Here is a 21,554-nt window from a genome sequence, read left to right on the forward strand (position 1 = left end):
GAAATTTGATCTCACAGACCCATGCACAAGGCTCGCATGTTTGGTATTCTGACTGCTAGACCGCGAAAGTTGTCGAGTTCGCCCTTGCTGGGAGATGCAAATGAGTGCCCGGAGCATCTTGGGTAAGGGCCCTGTCACCGGCTCCAAGTCGGACGATGGGTCCTCTGGGGCGCTCAGCCCCGCGGAGCATGCCGGGAGCGGCAAGCGAGGCTTGCCTGAGGAGCTGCTAGCAAGCTGGACACGCGCGGTCCGTGACGCGGCCGCGATGCGGAGTGGGCTGCCCAGCTGCGACGACTGAGGCAGCCCTGGGGGCCTGCCTGGAACAAGCGGCATCTCCCCCAAGTCTAAGAATTTGCGAATCGGTTGCCTTGCTGGGCCAGTAGGATGCTGGGTCACTAGGATTTTGGATCGAGCTCGGGTTCTCCCAGCAAATTGTGGAACGTGTCACCAATATTTCACCCGTGACATAGTAGCCTTGTGCCAGTTCCAGAGGCTTTGTTGATATAAGCCTAGCGTCCAGCCCTCCGGGAGATTCCTCCCCACAACTAAACCAACTTAGATAATGACGGTCAGCACCACACTCTAGGATGCCCCAGGCTCCTCTAGCATTAGCACCGGTGGTTCCGGCCTGAGTCCATTCTGTGCAGGAGTCAGTAAGGTGGGAGGGGCAGCCAGGACGGATGGCCACGCCCCTCACAGGTGTCTTTCCCGCAGGCCACCTTGTAGCCTGGCCTCCAACTCGCTGGAACACTGAAGGACACGCTGAAACCCAGCTGTTTGGCCTGAGAGATCGATTAGAAGAATTAAAGTATTAGAGCTGAACTGGAGAAGCATTCTTGTGCTTCCGCGTACTTCCCCACACGCTAAACCTAACCCTATTATGATACAAGCATGCCGGACAGATCTACCTGCCAGACATACTAGAATGCTAGTGTTAAACATCCTGATTTTTAACTACTGCTCAAGTCGCAGCCTGACACATTGTGAACTGAGGACCAAAGGTGAAAGCCTCCATATGTTGAATTAAAGTGAGGGGCATAAGCTTGCCTGCGTTGTGTTAAAATGGCACACTTAACAAGGCATATGGCATATTATAGAATAAGTGGGATTTTGCTTCTTTTTCTCCCTTCTATGGTCGTTCTACCCTTTCCACAACAATATTTTGAAGTAAAAATCTGTTAAAGATCAGTTATCTTAAGGAGTTTTTAAATTGGTATCCAATTTTATGATGTACAAAAAGAAAATAGGGTGAACCCATGTAAGAATTTCTGGTATTGATGAGACAAAAATAGAGAAAGGAACAGAAAGCCTACATGGATTATTGCTGAACCTATCTTTCTCTGTGTTTATAGTTATAATTCTCTTCTTTCACAGAGTTTGAGAAGTAATAAAATACACTGTTCTTACCTCTCCCCAAATCAGGCAAAAATGACACTCTGTTGAGTTAAATTGTCCAATTACAAATAAAATATGCTTTGATGCATTTTTTCTAATGGCCTGTCTTTTCAATAAGCATTTCTGACTTTAAAGCTATTAAGAAATAGTAAATTGATGTTCAGTTTTATGATTTGAAGAAATATATCTAAACCGGTCATGTTCTTACTCCATTTAGAAACCATACAGCCAGGTTATTAAAAGATACATGATTAGAGGAGTCTGTGGCTCCGCTGGTAAAGAATCTGTCTGCAACCCGGGAGACTTGGGTTCGATCCCTAGGTTGGGAAAATCCCCTGGCGAAGGGAAAGGCTGCCTACTCCAATATTCTGGCCTGGAGAATTCCATGGACTGTCCTTGGGATCACAAAGAGTCAGACACGACTGAGTGACTTTCACTTTCACTTCATAGTTGGAAGGATGGTCAGAGTTCTAATGACATGAACTTGATGTCTCTAAAAGTTGTAAACTTCAGTCAGGCTGCACTTCTAGGTGACCATGTTTAAGCCCTTCATGTTCTGAAAAGAGGAAAAATGTTTTACTACAGACAGAAAAAAAATCTGAAAGTTGACTAAAGATCAAATTCTTTGGGGGAAAATTTTCATAATGGCTTTAAATTATCAGATAAGCACAGAAATAGCAAAAATGTGTGATTTTCGAGTCATGACACTTGGACTAGAGCAGAATTTCTCACAGGTGATTTATACATGACCCCCTTTAAAGAAAGAAATTTTCTCTAGGCTCCCTGTATTGCTGTAATTACTTCTATTACATTGTTATTTAAATACGTATAAACATAAAACTGGATATAAACTCATTCTTGTAGCTGTTACATAGTCTAAAACCAAAGCAAATTTACAAATTAAATACACAACTACAAATCAATATAATTGAAATGAACAACATTAATTTATTGCAGTAGGTAATGTGTATGGCTGAAACTAAATAAACACTCATAGGTTTGATAGTGGAAAGATGCAGCCTCAGATTTAGTTCTGTACTAAACTTGTTTCTGTGTTTTCACTCATGCAGAGAATGCAATTCACATAAGTATGTTCTGAAAAAATTGAACCTTGGTTTAGTAGCAAATTATAGATACTGGAACATATTTTTTAAAATATTTTAGCATTTTTGAGATCAGGCCACAGCATACAATAGATGGGAGCTGAGACTATGAAATAGGGTAGTTTCAGAATATCAGGCCTCCTAGTTCACACTGCAGTAAGCAATCTTTATTGATGACTCCATAAAGCTGTAGTATTTATTTCAACATGGAGTTGGTGTAACAGTATAATTAAAATCAGCACTAAATATATATCTAATCAAATTTTGCTGAAATTTAGAACAAGATAAGATTATATGGAGTTAGTTTTAAACTCTTATATATTTTTTTAACTTTTTTTTTTCCAGTTTCAGCCCTGAGATTATAGTCAGACAAGTGAAAGCTAAGAAGGAACTAGGTTTCTCATAGTGTTTTGTTTACATCTTCTTGGGACTCCATTTGGACAATATTTCAACAATTGTTGGCAAGAGAGGAAAGGATTAACAGAGAGGCTGTATAATCAAAATTACCCTCTCACCCCCAAAACAAGGCAGACAGGTTCTACAGAGAAACAAGTCTGACATAGGCATCATAAGCCTCGTGGTTTTTCAAACAGGCTCCGTACCATGTTTGCCATGAATGAGGCTTGAAAATGCAGAATTTCACAGAGGCAATTAGATACTGAAACTGCCTCATTTACATCATTTCAAAATTGATCATAAATCAGACTTTATTATGATTGCTTCCACTCTGTTTTCAGTTTAGAATATTCAACTTACCATTTAATCTTTATTTGTACAGACTGTCCAGAAAGCATTTGTATTTCTCTTGGTGAAAATACATCATTTATATTATTCAGTTTATCTCTGTTCATTTCTCATTAGCCCCTACAAAATAGTACAGTACTCAGTGGCATATCCTTTTCTTGATGAGAAACCAAAGTATTGATTTCTTTAAAAAAGTAAGAAACTAAAGACAAGCATTGAAAATGTTATTCATATGTATATTATTACTAGGGAAATAGAAATTTTGCCTTCACAGAATATGAGTACAGTGGCAGACACTGGCCATCGCTACCATTTATTATAGATAGTAGGACATGCCAACCAAACAGCACTGACACACTGATGGTTCCTTAGTTCAGAAAGCTGAAATTTCAAAGGTAAGTGAAAATTTATATTGAAATTTTATGGCAATGCTTAGTTGTAAACTACAGATAACTTATTCAGAAGTTTCAGACTCTGCTTATTTTAACATTTTAGGATAATCATCCAAATATAAATAATTTCTTTTTAAAATCCAGTAGAAAACTCTGCCCCCTGAAAACCTGTCTTAAGACTTCAAGAGATTCTATATCCCAGTTTGAGAAACACTGTATAGGTTGATATAGAAAAATCTACTTTCTAGAGTTTGTGCATCTTTCTATGTGTTCTTTTCTTGAGAGGACAACTCAAGAATTAGAAATAGAAAAGGAGAGGGTAATAGTTATTAAGCACCAACTACTTGGTAGGCACATAAGATTACATTTAATATTTGCAATTATTATCCCATTCTACAGCTGAGGAAGTTGATGCTAAAAGGAATTGTGTGCCTTGTGTAAATTCATATGAGTAACAATACTGGGCTAGGGGAAAGCCAGCATTCAAACTCAGGATCCTCAGAACCCAAATCAATGCTGCTTCTTATTCTATAATTTTATCTAACATTAGAGAAACCCTAATACAGCTTTACCCAGGAAAATCTTTATGAACTATTTTGAAATTCTTGGGCAATCAATATATAGAATATCAGTACAGTTCAGTTGCTCAGTTGTATCCAATTCTTTGAGACCCCATAGACTGCAGCACGCCAGGCCTCCCTGTCCACCACCAACTCCTGGAGTTTACTCAACCTCATGTCCATTGAGTTGGTGATGCCATCCAACCATTTCATCCTGTCATCCTCTTCTCCTCCTGCCTTCAATCTTTTCCAGCAACAGGGTCTTTTAAAATCAGTCAGTTCTTCACATCAGGTGGCCAAAGGATTGGAGTTTCAGCTTCAGCATCAGTCTTTCCAATGAATATTCAGGACTGATTTCCTTTAGAATGGACTGGTTGATCTCCTTGCTGACTAAGGGACTTTCGAGAGCCTTCTCCAACACCACAGTTCAAAAGCATTAATTCTTCGGTGCTCAGCTTTCTTTACAGTCCAACTCTCACATCCATATATGACTACTGGAAAAACCACATAGAATATAATAAGATGAAAAAATTCAGTCAACTCTATGTGTTCTGTCTCTAGCTTATAAAAGAAAAAAAAATTATCTCAGATTAGCTTATTTTATCTTCCAAAATGTTTCAGGTTATGTTTTTTAGACTACTGAAGCTAACTTATGAACTAAAAGGTAATATAATTGTGGGGTCAAGAAAAAAGCAGAAGGAAAAGAAACATGACTATAAAAAACAATAATAAAATGATCTAAGCCAGGACATTTTTGTTCATGTTGTCCTCCATTAAAACAAGTGATTCAGAATTGCCTTTAGTGGTCAGTTCTTGAATAAAATTAAACAAGAGAAAATAAAATTCAGTTTTTGAAAAATAATTGAATAAAAAATAACTCAATTATTTGAATGCATGTTTTATCAACTAGAAGCGGTTTTCTGTTTTAGGTAGCAAACATTTGTTTTAATCAAACATTTTTCAATAAATAATCTCAATAGAGGTGCATACAACTTTAGCATTTCTGAGAGCTCCTAAAAGGATAGGTAAAGCTCTTCATTTTTTTGGGTTTTGTTAATACTCAAAAGTTATTTAGAGTTGGAGATTCTAAAGGAAATGAGAAAATAGTTTTCCCATCTTAGGGTTAGCAAAGCTTTCTAAGATAGAACACAGAAAGCAGAAACCATTAAGAAGGTGACAACTGGACTTTATCAAAATAAAAAACTTCTACTCATAAAAAGTCATTATTTACAAACAACAACAAGAAGCAGGGTTCCCTGGTGGTCCTATGGTTCAGACTTCACTTTCCAATGCAGGGAATGGGGATTCCATCCCTGGTCAGGGAGCCAATATCCCATATGCCTGGGGACCAAACAACCAAAACATAAAACAGAAGCAATGTTGTAGCAAATGCAATAAAGAATTTTTTTAAAAAAACACAGATAATCCAAGGCTTGGAGAAAATATTCAGGAAAATTTTACAATGAAATATCAGGAAAAGAATACATATCTAAAATAAACCAGGAACTAGTACAACTCAACAATAAAAAGAACAACCCAAATAAAATATGGCCAAAAGACTTGGATACTTCACAAAAAGATATTCAAACAGCTAACAAGCAAATAAAAAGATGCTCAACACCATTAATCACTAGAGAATTGCTAGTTAATATACAATGAATACTATTCCATACCTATTAGAATGGCTAAAATATAAAAGATTGACTGTACCAAATACTGGCAATTATATGGATCAACTAAGAACTCTCATACATTGTTGGTGGGAGTATAAAATGATACAACTTTCAAAGAACAGTTTGGCAGTTTCTTATAAAGATAAACATACATTTACACATACACTTACACAAGCTTTCACATATTTGCCCAGAGAAATTAAGACGTATGTACACAAAGATTCATATAGGAAGGTTTGCCGATACTTTACTCATAATAGTTCCAAAGTGGAAACAATCCAAATGGTTTCCATCAACAGGTAATTGGATAAGTTGTAGTATACACTGGAATACTACTCAGCAATAAAAACGACTGCATCACTGACATGCATAACAACCTGGATAAATTTCACAGACATATTGTACAAAAGAAGCCAAACATAAAAGAGTACCTTTGTATGATTTCTTTCACATAAGGTTTAAAAAGAAGCAAAGCTAACCTAATAGGAACAGAACTCAGAACAGCCGTTGCTTAGCGGGGAGAAGCAATGGGGAATGGACTAAAAGGTGGTACAGAGAAACTTTCTGGAATGATGTAAAGTTCTGTATATCTCAGTCAGCGGGTTATATGGATGTATATTTTTGTCAAAACATATCAACTATACGGGAGATGTGTGCATCTTACCATTATCAATTATACTGCAATAAAAAAGCAGAAAGCAGTGAGAACAGTAGAACTGTTGCTAAAATCTAATGCTGATGGGTTTTTAACCACCATTGTTTTTAACCAGTGTTCCTGGAACTTTATACTCTGTCCATACTCTTTACTAAAGATATATTGATCCCATCTAGTAAAAAGGCATTTACTAAAGCTGGTAGATATAACCTTTGTGGAGGTTTCATCAAGTTGAGTTGAGAAACAGATACATGTACTTCTGAAGTAGTGCACTGACCATCTTTCAACACACAGTGTGTGTGCTTAGTCACTCATTCATGTCCGACTCTTTGCCACCCCATGGACAGAGTAGCCCGCCAGGCTCCTGTGTCCATGGGGATTCTCCAGGCAAGAATAGTGGAGTATGTTGCCATGCCCTCCTCCAAGGTATCTTCCCACCCCAGGAATCAAACCCAGGTCTCCCTCATTGTAGGCAGATTGTTTACCATCTAAGACACTAGGGAAGCCCTCAACACACAGTAATTCCTTTATTTAATAAGTAATCAGACTTCCCTGGTGGTCCAGTGGATAGGAATCTGCCTGCCAATGCAGGCGACACGGGTTCAATCCCTGGTCCAGGAAGATTCCACATGCCTTGGGCAACTAAACCCTTAAGCTGCAACTACTAAGCCTATGCACTAGAGCCCAGGAGCAGCAACTACTGAGCCCCTGTGCCCCAACTACTGAAGCCCACGCACCTAGAGCCAGTGCTCTGCAACAAGAGAAGCAACTGCAATGAGGAGTCCACACACCACAATGAAGTGTAGCCCCCGATCGCCACAACTAGAGAAAGCCCACAAACAGCAACGAATACCCAGCAGAGACATGTTTAAAAAAAAAAAAAAGTAGTTATCAAATACCTATTATATAGCAGGTACCAGAGGTAGAGTAGTGACCATGAGTTTTAGCTCAGTGTGAAAAAGATTTTTAAAGTATTCAAATAAATAAATGATATAATTTCAGATGGTGATAAATGCAATGAATAAAATGAAATATTTGACCACATTTTACTTATTCCTGAGGCAGGATGTGTGAATCACATATTTGCACGACAAATTATGTTTAGCGCCCTTCTATTTCAAAGATCAATTCTCAAATACTTTTGTTATCACTCTATGAAGAAAACACACTTTCAAAACATGAAAACATGAAGACCTGTTTCACTGGTACACATTTATGTACATTTTCTCACACACTCTTTTTAAAAGGACAGACTGACAATTCATCAGATCATCACACATAAATTAAGAGCATATGGACTGTAATAGCTCCACTATCATCCTTCAGTTTCCCTGGAAATTCACACTTTTCAAGGCTTGAATATTCAAGGTTTACTACTGGCTGGGATTTTAAAAACCTATTGGCTTCAAATGACCCATGAAAATCATACTATTAATACATACCAAGCTTTCATTCATAAAACATGTATGGTATAATAAAAGTTTGACTCTCAAGTCATAGCACCTTCATTGAAATTATTCTAGAGTCATGCAGTTGAGTCACAGGATTTCACCAGTCTAAGAATCTGTTACCTGACAATAGTATTGCTGCTTTTGATATCTTAAAGTTTGTTTTGATTCTCATCAGTGGAGGAACAGAAAAGAGATTCGAGCCACTGGTGCCTTTAGCTTTGTTTGCCATTGATGAAAAGCTAAAACTGTAGTAGTCTCCACTATGGCAGAACAACTCTTGTCATACAACCAGCTTTCCCAAAGTCAAGTAGGCCTGTGCAAGCCCAAATGTGGGTGAAATAATTTCCTATCGTTTCTATGATGCTTTATATCATTTTGAGAAATGGTGTTTTATTTCATTAGCAAACTCTATTAGCACTTCAGGGAAAATAATTCCTGAATGATTTTCAGAGACAAGCATATTTAATGTCACCTGCTTAGAAACAGACATTGTGCTAAATAAAGGGCAGTGTGGTCTGCTCAGTGGCTTACTTGTAGAACTGAAAATAACCAGAGAGTGATGAATTGTCCATTCTGGGTTAATCTTCTAGCATTTCACCTCAGCTACACAATTCATATGGAAGAAAAATCTTTGCTGATTGTCAACATAGTCTACACATGATGAAAATCTACATTTATGTTCATTCACCTTGTGAAATAATGATAATAACATTGGTGATATCTCTTGAGAAACCATGGGGCAAGTATTCAAGTGAAGGCAAGCAATTGAAAAGAACAACTGGGTTTACATAGTTACCTAAGTAAAAAGACAATTAAGAATTAAAATGATCACATATATAAATAGTAATAGTAATAAGAGTGAAAATGGACACTTACAATTTATATAATGATGCTAAAGTGTTTTTTTCCCTTTTTTTCATGAAAATATATCCACAGTGTTTGTCCTCACAAGAACAATAAAACTCAATTCATTTTATCTTTTAAAAACAGAGTTTGAGGCTGATGGCAGAGGAAAAGTTAGCTGCGCAGTCTTGTCCATCTCTTTGCGACCCCATGGACTGTAGCCCGCAAAACTTCTCTGTCCATGGGGATTCTCCAGACAAGAATACTGAGGTGGGTTGCCATGTCCTTCCCCAGGGCATCTTCCCAACCCAGGGATTGAACTCAGGTCTCCCACATTGCAAGCAGATTCTTCACCATTTGAGCTACCTGGGAAGTCCACTTTACACTCTAGGCTAAGAAAATAAGGGCAAATCATCCTTGGAGGGCATCCATAATGGTGGCTGAAGTCACCCTAAAACGGTTCATTCTCCCAACTCCTTTCTAATCATTCTGAGACTCATGGTAGCAGGTCAGCAAGGACCTCTTTTCTATCTATCACACGGCTCTTAACCCATGGGGTTGTTAGGAATACAAACTTTGGGGGAGACATATCTGGATTTGAATCTCAGCCTGTATGAGCCTGGGTTAGTTTTTTGGTTGTGCTTTCCCACAGTTCCTCGAACTGGGAACAGTACCAACCTCATTACTGTAAGACTGAAAGACAAGATGCTGTATGAAACATGCCTGACCAATGAAAGGTACTCAAATAACTATTTGGTTCATTTCACATCTGTTTCTTTCTCATAGGTCTTATCACGCATTGCTTATAAAATGTTATCTTGCTGTTTACCCCTCCTTTGATTATAATCTCCTCAATAGTGAGGATGGCAGATCATTCATTTTTGTGTCCTCTAGAGCCCACCACATAGTCCCTTAAACAGAGAAGGCACTAGGAAACTATATATTGAATTTTACTTCTTGTAACTCAGCATACACTCAGCAATTTAATGAAATAAAACCACAGTCAAAATGTCTAATGATATTTCTTTTTCCTATAGAAAGGCTACTTTTATTTTTAGAAGTGTCTTTTTGGAGCATTCACTTAGACTGATGGCCTTTTCCTTCAGGCAGATAGTCTTCCCAGGTTAGATGGGGCTATCTGTTTTCACCACTCATCTGAGGCTTTGCTTTTGTCTTGAAAGTAGTTTGTGACATGCATGTTTAGATGAGTTTTCCAGTAAAACAGGAGAAGTCCAAGGAGTAAATCAGTCAAACTATTCCACCTTTTGTCAACTGAACATCCATTAGCTGCAATTTACAGTACAGCTGACTATATGTATGCATGATACACTTTTAAGCAGTCATAAGAATTTTAGTGAGCCCTAAATATATTCAAAATGCTTTAATCCAAGGAAATTTATTTTTTCAAGTTCTCCATATATAAAGTAAATGGCAATTATAAAAATACTCTAAGAGGCAAATTCAAATCAGTCACGTGGGGCCATGCCTTGTACATTTTACTATGGGAAAAATGTGAATAAATTAATGGTCTTGAATATTTATGAATTAAGTACAACTTTTCATTCCTTTATCTTTTCCTTTGGCTCTGTGACCTTAGAGAACCTCAGGTTTCTCATCTCACAAGTCTGTTTTAAGGATGAAATGACGTAAATATGCACAGTGCCCAATGCAGCACACACTGCACAGTGCAGACTGGAGCTGGGGCAGGTGGCCAGGTGATACTGCTATTCAAGGCACAGCATGAGCCCATGTCTCCCTTTCAGAGAGATGTGAGTTCTCAGTGACAATCCAGTAAGGAATTTCCCAATCCCCTTCTCTCTGAACCCTCAGAAATTTCAAAGACTTTTGAGTCAAAATACTGTAAGAATTCTGATCACAAGAATAACAAATTAAAGCAAACAAACGAAAACATTAGCGTAAAGGAGAGTTTGTGGTGGCCCAGTGATTAGGACTCTATGTTCTCACTGCAATTCCTGATGGAAGAACTGAAATCGTCCCTTGTAGGATGATATTTAGGAATCAGTGAACTAAAATGGACTGGAATGGGTGAATTTAACTCAGATGACCATTATATCTACTACTGTGGGCCAGAATCCCTTAGAAGAAATGGAGTAGCCATCATAGTCAACAAAAGAGTCCGAAATGCAGTACTTGGATGCAATCTCAAAAACGACAGAATGATCTCTGTTCATTTCCAAGGCAAACCATTCAGTATCACAGTAACCCAAATCTGTGTCCTGACCAATAATGCTGAAGAAGCTGAAGTTGAACAGTTCTATGAAGACTTACAAGATTGTCTAGAACTAACACCCAAAAAAGATGTCCTTTTCATTATAGGGGACTGGAATGCAAAAGTAGGAAGTCAAGAGATACCTGGAGTAACAGGCAAATTCGGCCTTGCAGTACAGAATGAAGCAGGGCAAAGCCTAACAGAGTTTTGCCAAGAGAATGCACTGGTCATAGCAAACACCCTCTTCCAAAAACACAAAAGAAGACTCTATACATGGATATCTCCAAGTAGTCAATACCGAAATCAGATTGATTATATTTTTTGCAGCCAAAGATGGAGAAGCTCTATACAGTCAGCAAAAAAAAGCCCAGGAGGTGACTGTGGCTCAGATCATGAACTCCTTATTGACAAATTCAGACTGAAATTGAAGAAAGTGGAGAAAACCACTAGACCATTCAAGTTTGACCTTAATCAAATCCCTTATGACTATAAGGTGGAAGTGACAAATATATTCAAGGGATTAGTCTGATAGACAGAATGCCTGAAGAACTATGGACAGAGGTTTGTGACATTGTACAGGAGGCAGTGATCAAGACCATCCCCTAGAAAAAGAAATGCAAAAAGGCAAAATGGTTGTCTGAGGAGATCTTACAAACAGCTATGAAAAGTAGAGAAGTAAAAGGCAAAGGAGAAAAGGAAAGATATACCCACTTGAATGGAGAGTTCCAAAGAAGAGCAAGGAGAGAAAAGAAAGCATTCCTTAGTGATCAATACAAAGAAAGAGAGGAAAACAATAGAATGGGAAAGACTAGAGATCTCTTCAAGAAAATTAGAGATACCAAGGGAACAGTTCATGCAAAGATGGGCTCAATAAAGGACAGAAATGGTATGGACCTAACAGAAACAGAAGATATTAAGAAGTGGCAAGAATACACAGAAGAACTGTACAAAAAAGATCTTAATGACCCATATAATCATGATGGTGTGATCACTCACACTCACCAGACATTCTGGAATGGGAAGTCGAGTGGGCCTTAGGAAGCATCACTATGAACAAAGCTAGTGGAGGTGATGAAATTCCAGTTGAGCTATTTTAAATTCTAAAAGATGATGCTGTGAAAGTGCTGCACTCAATATGCCAACAAATCTGGAAAACTCAGCAGTGGCAGGACTGGAAAAGGTCAGTTTTCATTCCAATCCCAAAGAAAGGCAATGCCAAAGAATGCTCAAAGCACCACATAATTGCACACATCTCACACGCTAGCAAAGTAATGCTTAAAATTCTCCAAGCCAGGCTTCAACAGTACGTGAACCATGAACACCCAGATGTTCAAGCTGGATTTAGAAAAGGCAGAGGAACCAGAGATCACATTGCCAACATCCACTGGATCATTGAAAAAGCAAGACAGTTCCAGAAAAACATCTACTTCTGCTTTATTGACTATGCCAAAGCCTTTGACTCTGTGGATCACAACAAACTGTGGAAAATTCTTCAGTAGATAGGAATACCAAACCACCTGACCTGCCTCCTGAGAAATCTGTATGCAGGTCAAGAAGCAACAGTTAGAACTGGACAGGGAAAAAGACTGGTTCCAAAATGGGAAAGGAGTACATCAAGGCTGTATATTGTCACCATGCTTATTTAACTTATATGCAGCGTACATCATGAGAAATGCTGGACTGGATGAAACACAAGCTGGAATCAAAACTGCTGGGAGAATTATCAATAACCTCAGATATGGAGATGATACCACCCTTATGGCAGAAAGCAAAGAGGAACTAAAGTGTCTCTTGATGAAAGTGAAAGAAGGGAGTGAAAAAGTTGGCTTAAAACTCAACATTCAGAAAACTAAGATCATGGCATCTGGTCCCATCACTTCATGGGAAATAGATGGGGAAACAATGGAAACAGTGACCGACTTTATTTTGGGAGGCTGCAAAATCACTGCAGATGGTGACTGCTGCCATGAAATTAAAAGACACTTGCTCCTTGGAAGAAAAGTTATGACCAACCTAGACAGGTTATTAAAAAGCAGAGACATTACTTTGCCGACAAAGGTCCATCTAGTCAAAGCTATGGTTCTTCCAGTAGTCATGTATGGATGTGAGAGTTGGACTATAAAGAAAGCTGAGTGCCGAAGAATTGTTGCTTTTGAATTGTGTTGAAGAAAACTCTTGAGAGTCCCTTGCACTGTAAGGAGATCCAACCAGTCCATCCTAAAGGAGATTAGTCCTGGGTGTTCATTGGAAGGACTGATGTTGAAGCTGAAACTCCAATAATTTGGCCACCTGGCTGCTCCTTAGTTGCTTTTGAGTTCCCTGGCATGAGGTGGCCAAAGTATTGGAGTTTCAGCTTCAACATCAGTCCTTCCAATGAACAACCAGGACTGATCCCCTTTAGGATGGACGGGTTCGATCCCCTTGCAGTCCAAGGGACTCTCAAGAGTCTTCTCCAACACCACAGTTCAAAAGAATCAATTCTTTGCTGCTCAGCTTTCTTCACCGTCCAACTCTCACATCCAAACATGACCACTGGAAAACCATAGCCTTGACTAGACAGACCTTTGTTGGCAAAGTAATGTCTCTGCTTTTAAATATGCTATCTAGGTTGGCCATAACCTTCCTTCCAAGGAGTAAGCGTCTTTTAATTTCATGGCTGCAATCACCATCAGCAGTGATTTTGGAGCCCAAAAAAATAAAGTCTGACACTGTTCCCACTGTCTCTCCATCTATTTCCCATGAAGTGATGGGACTGGATGCCATGATCTTAGTTTTCTGAATGTTGAGCTTTAAGCCAACTTTTTCACTCTCCTCTTTCACTTTCATCAAGAGGCTCTTTAGTTCTTCTTCACTTTCTGCCATAAGGGTGGTGTCATCCGCATATCTGAGGTTATTGATATTTCTCCCGGCAATCTTGATTCCAGCTTGTGTTTCTTCCAGACCAGCGTTTCTCAGGATGTACTCTGCATATAAGTTAAATAAGCAGGGTGACAATATACAGCCTTGACGCACTCCTTTTCCTATTTGGAAGCAGTCTGTTATTCCATGTCCAGTTCTAACTGTTGCTTCCTGACCTGCATACTGGTTTCTCAAGAGACAGGTCAGATGGCCTGGTATTCCCATCTCTTTCAGAATTTTCCAGTTTATTGGGATCCACACAGTCAAAGGCTTTGGCATAGTCAATAAAGCAGACATAGAGGTTTTTCTGGAACTCTCTTGCTTTTTCGATGATCCAGCGGATGTTGGCAATTTGATCTCTGGTTCCTTTGCCTTTCTAAAACCAGCTTGAAAGACCTGCTTTATACCTTAAGAGATATATTCTCCCAATGGGAGATGTATTTCCATCCAAACAGCCGACTTCCAATAAGCAGTTCATATTTGACAAATTAACCTTTGAGTACCTATTCTTATCAAATTATATTTAAAATCTAGAGTTTCTAGGCCTACAACTCTTAACATTCGTGGAGTTTTTTGTTGCTATTGTTTTGTTAACTTTGGGACCTTACCTATTACTGGGCAGTGAAATCACCTGCAAGGGAGGATTGCACCTGTGATTAATTGGTTATGATCAACACTCAAAAAATACAGAAAATATTTGAAGCATTAATATATGGTAAGGGCAAGTTCTATTTGGGAAACCTTCGTATCTATGTTCTATGTGTAGGTGTATATGTGTGCACATACACAAATGAATCATCCTGTCAAAATAATTTTTATTCTGGGTCTTGGTCAAAATGAGAATCGAAAGCTGCTGCTCCATGTAACCTGGCCAAAAGGTTTATTGCCCAGTATATGGGGCAAGGGTAGGGGAGGAGATTCCCTCTTGTTGTTGTAAAACCCAAGAACCCACACATATCACACACATACCAAGCAGCTCCCAATGTTCAAGTTTGTTTTGTAAGTCTGGGGGGACTCAGAATGCATCCTGTAACAGAAAGACATCAAACCAGTCCACTGAATTCTCTTTAATCTACAGCCACAGTATTAAACAACCTAAGAATTGTGGAACAATATTCCACAGGGAAATGCCATCATTTTCAATTTATGAAGTGAGATACTCACTAAGCTGGAGTATAAGACAGCTAGCTTGGTTGCCACTAACCTGTTAATGACTTTAGGCAAAGCAGTCATCTCTCTGAACTCAGCTTCCTCAGGGAAGAAGTGTTGAGGTTCTTTAAGGTTTTTTTCTTCCTCTGTCATGTGATTATCCAGTATCTCCTCTACTGTCCCACCTTCCTCCCTACAACAGAATGTGGGCACTTGGTGTCCACAGTCAAGTGTTCCTTTCTCCACCAGAGCCCAGGAATGTGTCAGGAGCTGTTTCAAAACATAAAGGAATTTCTATTCTAGATGCCATGATCTTGTTCCAGAACCCCAAGGGTCTGTCTCTTTAGGATTCTCAACAAATTCTACATTTCCACTATTGACACCTCTAAGACCAGAGGGTCTGCTGGATACTATTGTACACTTGCTTGTTAACAAAGCTTTACCTTCTTCTGGACTCTCTTCTATTCTGGACCACCTTGAAATCTGGCAGCTTTCCCTGTCACTTGGTTTATGGGACAACAGAATTCCTAGGTATATAACAAAGGTTCCAATCCAGGGGTCATTGCGCTCCCCAGGGACATTTGGCCAAGTTTGGAGCCAGTTATTTTCATGACTGGAATAGGGGTAGTGCTATTCAGATCAACTTGGGTAGAGGATAGGGATACTACTAAACATCGTACGATGCACAGCATAGCTCCCCCCACGAAGAGTTATCTGGTCCAAAGTGTCAGTAGTGCCAAGGTTGAAAATCTCTGGTGTAGAATGTGTTCCATTCAGAGCCTTAAGAGGCCTACCAGGTGCTGTACTTCCTTATTTGTGGTAGGGGATGTAAGATATATAATAGCAAATTTCTCTTACTCTGAGGGGGACCCTAAAAATTTTACTGAAGTGAAAGCTCCCAGATCTTAAAAAAGGCTTCTCTCTCCCCTCTGGAGTGCACTGTCTCATCAAGGATTCCACCTGAGTAGTGTGACATCAATGTAATGGATCATGGGATGCCCAGACACTTTCAGCTCTTCAAAATGTAACAGATGTTAAGAGAACTGACATGGTTCTGAGGTAAAACTGTAAATCAATGTTATCGTCTGTTTTATTTGAAAGTAAACTCTCATTCTCTTTCCTAACTGGAACACACTCTTTTACTTGACAAATCAATGACATATTATTAATACATGCTATCAGTGAAATACAAAAAAGATCTACATGACCCAGGTAATGACGATGGTGTGAATCACTGCCCTAGAGCCAGACATCCTGCAATGTGAAGTCAAGTGGGCCTTAGGAAGCATCACTACGAACAAAGCTAGTGGAGGTGATGGAATTCCAGTTGAGCTACTTCAAATCCTAAAAGATGATGCTGTGAAAGTGCTGCACTAAATATGCCAGCAAATATGGAAAACTCAGGACTGGCCACAGGGCTGCCAAAGAAAGGCAATACCAAATAATGTTCAAACTAATGCACAATTACACTCATCTCACATGTTAGCAAAGCAATGCCCCAAATTCTTCAAGCTAGGTTTCAAAAGTACATGAACCAAAACTTCCAGATGTTCAAGTTGGGTTTAGAAAAGGCAGAGGAACCAGAGGTCAAATTGTCAACATCTGCTGGATCATTGAAAAAGCAAGAGAATTCCAGAAAAAACATCTACTTCTGCTTCATTGACTATGCTAAAGCCTTTGACTGTGTGGATCACAACAAACTGTGGAAAATTCTTCAAGAGATGGGAATACCAGACCACCCAACCTGCCTCCTGAGAAATCTGTATGCAGGTCAAGAAGCAACAGTTAGAACTGGACAGGGAACAGACTGGTTCCAAATCGGGAAAGGAGTACGTCAAGGCTATATATTGTCATCCTGTTTATTTAACTTCTATGCAGAGTACATCATGTGAAATGCAGTGCTGGAAGAAGCACAAGCTGGAATCAAGATTGCCAGGAAAAATATCAACAACTTCAGATACACAGATACCACCACCCTATGGCAGAAAGCAAAGAAGAACTAGAGTCTCTTGATGAAAGTCAAAGAGTGAAAAAGCTGGCTTAAAACTCAACATTCAGAAAACTAAGATCATGGCATCTGGTCCCATCACTTCATGGCAGATAGATGGGGAAACAATGGAAACAGTGAGACTATTTTTTTGGGCTCCAAAATCACTGTAGGTGGTGACTGTAGCCATGAAATTAAAAGACACCGGCTCCTCGGAAGAAGAACTATGACCAACCTAGACAGCATATTAAAAAGCAGAGACATTACCAACAGAGGTCCGTCTAGTCAAAGCTATAGTTTTTCCAGTAGTCATCCACGGATGTGAAAGTTGGGGACTGTAAAGAAAACTGAGTGCCGAAGAAATGCTGCTTTTGAACTGTGGTGTTGGAGACGACTCCTGAGAGTCCCTTGGACTGCAAGGAGATCCAACCAGTCCATCCTAAAGGAAATCAGTCCTGAATATTCACTGGAAGAACTGATGCTGAAGCTCAAACTCCAACACTTTAGTCACCTGATGTGAAGAGCCGACTCATTGGAAAAGACCCTGATGCTGGGAAAGAGTGAAGACAGGAAGAGAATGGGACGACAAAGGATGAGATGGGTGGATGGCATCACCAATGCGATGGACATGAGTTTGAGTAAGCTCAGGGAATTGGTGATGGACAAGGCAGACTGGCAGGCTGCAGTCCATGGGATAGCAAAGAGTCGGACACGACTGAGTGACTGAACTGATGCAAATTACTGTCCTTTTCCCCCAAATCCTTGCCCTGTTGCCTCTATTATCAGTTTCTCCCTTTCTCTGATTGAACCCTTTATTCACAAAATGGGGGAGAAGGAATTGTAAACACTTTAATTTTCTAGGAAATAGCATTAAAACTCTCCTTACTAACATGCCCAGATCTCTACCATTAAAAAGCTTAGTTTTGACTAGCTTAATACAAAGTGACTGTAAAACCGCTCAGTTACTATCAAGCCTACATGATATAAAGTTGTGAGTTTAAATTTGAATGTCAAGATTTTTACTACATAATCAACTCCTACCATATAAAATTTTTCCTTTGGGAACTCCCATTTTGTCCTTCCTACATGGAGTATAAAGGCACATGACAGGGAATAAATCTCTTATTCTCACACCTCAGAAGATTGTATAGTTGTATAGCTTTTGGATAGCTTGATTCTTAAAAAGCTCTGTCAAGTGATTTTGATATATGGAAGCCACTGCTATAAATAGAAAAAACATTCGAAAGCCAGCACATTCGTAAAACTTGAGAAAGGTTTGCTTCACCTGAAGCAACTTGTTTAATTTAACGAATCTATTAGGACTTGTCATTATAACCCTCACATAGCACGTATATAAAACAACCAAAAAGATTTCAGAAGTAAAGATCTACAGTTTGAAGACATCACCCATCAAATGATGATCACACACTTCATCCATTATGGACATTTTATTTTAGGGTTAGCACTTTAAAGTTATTATTCACTTCACTAACTTATATGAAAACTTACTAAAACACTGTATGGTTATGATTACAGATTAAATTACTACCCTCAAAAATACTAAGAACAGAAATAAAGCTGTGAAAGCAATTCATTTGTGATGCATAAAACTACATCACCATTCCTAACTTCTAGATGAAATGTTTTATTAATCTACTGTGATCTTTCAAAAAAAAACTATTCCACACAGTTCTCATTTACTTATTACTTACAACTAAAAAAGAGATGATTTCAGTTTTGGGGGAAAAAGTGTTAAGAATAGAGGGCAACTGTCATTATCCTTTGTAAAATTTTACTCTGACCTATATTATTCTGAGTTACTCTAACATACATTATTCCACATGAATAAAATTTGGAAGATTAATTTTACTAACCATCTAAGGCAAGGATCAGTCTAAGGTCTGCCGACCAAATCCAGTCTGCTGCCTCTTTGTAAACAGTTTTATCAGAATGCAGTCACATTCAATTTTGTATTGTTTTCATTATTTCTGCACCATAGCAGAGCTGAATGGTGCCAGAGATTGTATGACTTACAAAGTCTAAAAGGTATCTGCTGTCTGTCTTTTAACCAAAAGTTTGCTCACCCTGATCTATACCATAAAAATAATTATTAAAGTGGATTTAAAAAACTTTTTAAATTTATTTATTGGCTGTGCTGGGTCTCTGCTGGTGTGTGCAGGCTTTCTCTAGTTGTGACAAGTGGGGGGCTACTCTCTAGTTGCGGTGTGGGCCTTTCATTCTGGTGTCTTCTTTTGTTGTGGAGCATGGGCTCTAGAAGTGTGGGCTCAGTAGTTGCAGTTCCCAGGCTCCAGAGCAAGGTTCAATAATTGTATCAGGAGTTTCATCAGTCCTTCCAATGAACACCCAGGACCGACCTCCTTCAGGATGGACTGGTTGATCTCCTTGCAGTCCAAGGGACTCTCAAGAGTCTTCTCCAACACCACGGTTCAAAAGCATCAATTCTTCGGTGCTCAGCTTTCTTCACCGTCCAACTCTCACATCCATACATGACTACTAGAAAAACCATAGCATTGACTAGATGGACCTTTGTTGGCAAAGTCATGTCTCTGCTTTTTAACATGCTGTCTAGGTTGGTCATAACTTTCCTTCCAAGGAGTAAGTGTCTTTTAATTTCATGGCTGCAGTCACCATCTGCAGTGATTTTGGAGCCCCCAAAAATAAAGTCAGCCACTGTTTCCACTGTTTCCCCATATATTTGCCATGAAGTGATGGGACCAGATGCCATGATCATAAGTTTTCTGAATGTTGAGCTTTAAGCCAACTTTTTCACTCTCCTCTTTCACTTTCATCAAGAGGCTCTTTAGTTCTTCACTTTCTGCCATAAGGGTGGTGTCATCTGCATATCTGAGATTATTGATATATCTCCCGGCAATCTTGATTCCAGCTTGTGTTTCTTCCAGCCCAGCGTTTCTCATGATGTACTCTGCATATAAGTTAAATAAGCAGGGTGACAATATACAGCCTTGACGGACTCCTTTTCCTATTCGGAACCAGTCTCTTGTTCCATGTCCAGTTCTAACTGTTGCTTCCTGACCTGCATACCGGTTTCTCAAGAGGCAGGTCAGGTGGTCTGGTATTCCCACCTCTTGCAGAATTTTCCAGTTTATTGTGATCCACACAGTCAAAGGCTCTGGCAGTCAATAAAGCAGAAACAGATGTTTTTCTGTAACTCTCTTGCTTTTTCGATGATTCAGCGGATGTTGGCAATTTGATCTCGGGTTCCTCTGACTTTTCTAAAACCAGCTTGAACATCTGGAAGTTCACAGTTCATATATTAAAAACTGGTAGGGACTTAAAAATATTAAATAGGGCAGACTACTTAGTTCAAGGTCATAAAAAATGATCTGGTGCTCAGTCGCTCAGTCATGTTCAACCCTTTGCCAACCCCATGGACTGTAGCTTGCCGGACTCCTCTGTCCATGAGATTATCCTGGCAAGAATATTGGAGTCGGTTACCATTTCCGCCTTCAGGGGATTTTCCCCACCGAGGGATCAAACATGTGTCTCTTAGGGCTCCTGCATTAGAAGGTAGATTCTCTACCACTGAGCCACCTGGGAAGCTCTGGTGAGTACTGATACATAACTAAAACTAACTTGGATGAATTATTAAACAATTAGTATATATGTCAACTTCTAATCCAACATCACATATACTGGGATTAAGATTTTATACAAAATAGAAAGAAATTTGAAAAAATACGTTTTAATACCAAGGGAAAGTACCAGACAAGCTATTAGAACAAGAACCACTATTGAATAGTTCATAACAAATTTTATAAGGAAAATAAAGCTGAACAGAAAAATCTATACTGTGGGAATAAACAAGTGTCAGGTTGTTCCTAAACTATAAATTCCCTGACATCTACTTACAGCAGAAGTCCATACTACTGAAGGTCTTGGCACTCTTCCAACGATGAGTAAACGTAACTAAACCAGAACTGCCAACACTGCATTAATTCCAAGATTTAAAATTTAATACCTCAAGCTAAGATCCTGAAAAATTTCTATAAAAGATTAATATTGAACACTTTAAGATTTAAACGACGTAAGAACTGTGGATCCTTCCCACCGAGCCCTGCACCAGAGATAAAACCTTCCCAATTCCTCGATCCCAACAGCACAGAGATAAAACTAACACTCTAAGGGGGAAAAAATGGCATCATGCTCACAGGAACGATGATGAGGATCAACTAAGTAGCGAATATCCCCAAAGGTCATTAGTCACTAGACTTTAACTACCTCAAGAGATCATGGTACTTGGATCACTTCTAATGACTGGACATTGGATATAAGATGTTATTAACGCTTGAAGAGTCTTCTCAACTACACGCAGACCCTACCATAAGAAGTCAATGTTGAAGAGTAGTTCCTTCCCTTATTCAATCTTAGAAAACTTTATTTTCAGACATTTGATAAACTGAAAAGGCTTCTGAGAACTTCAAGAGTTCAGACA

The sequence above is a fragment of the Giraffa tippelskirchi genome, chromosome 12, assembly GCF_054371585.1.
Source record: "Giraffa tippelskirchi isolate mGirTip1 chromosome 12, T2T-mGirTip1v1.2.pri, whole genome shotgun sequence".
In the NCBI taxonomy this organism is placed as follows: domain Eukaryota; kingdom Metazoa; phylum Chordata; class Mammalia; order Artiodactyla; family Giraffidae; genus Giraffa; species Giraffa tippelskirchi.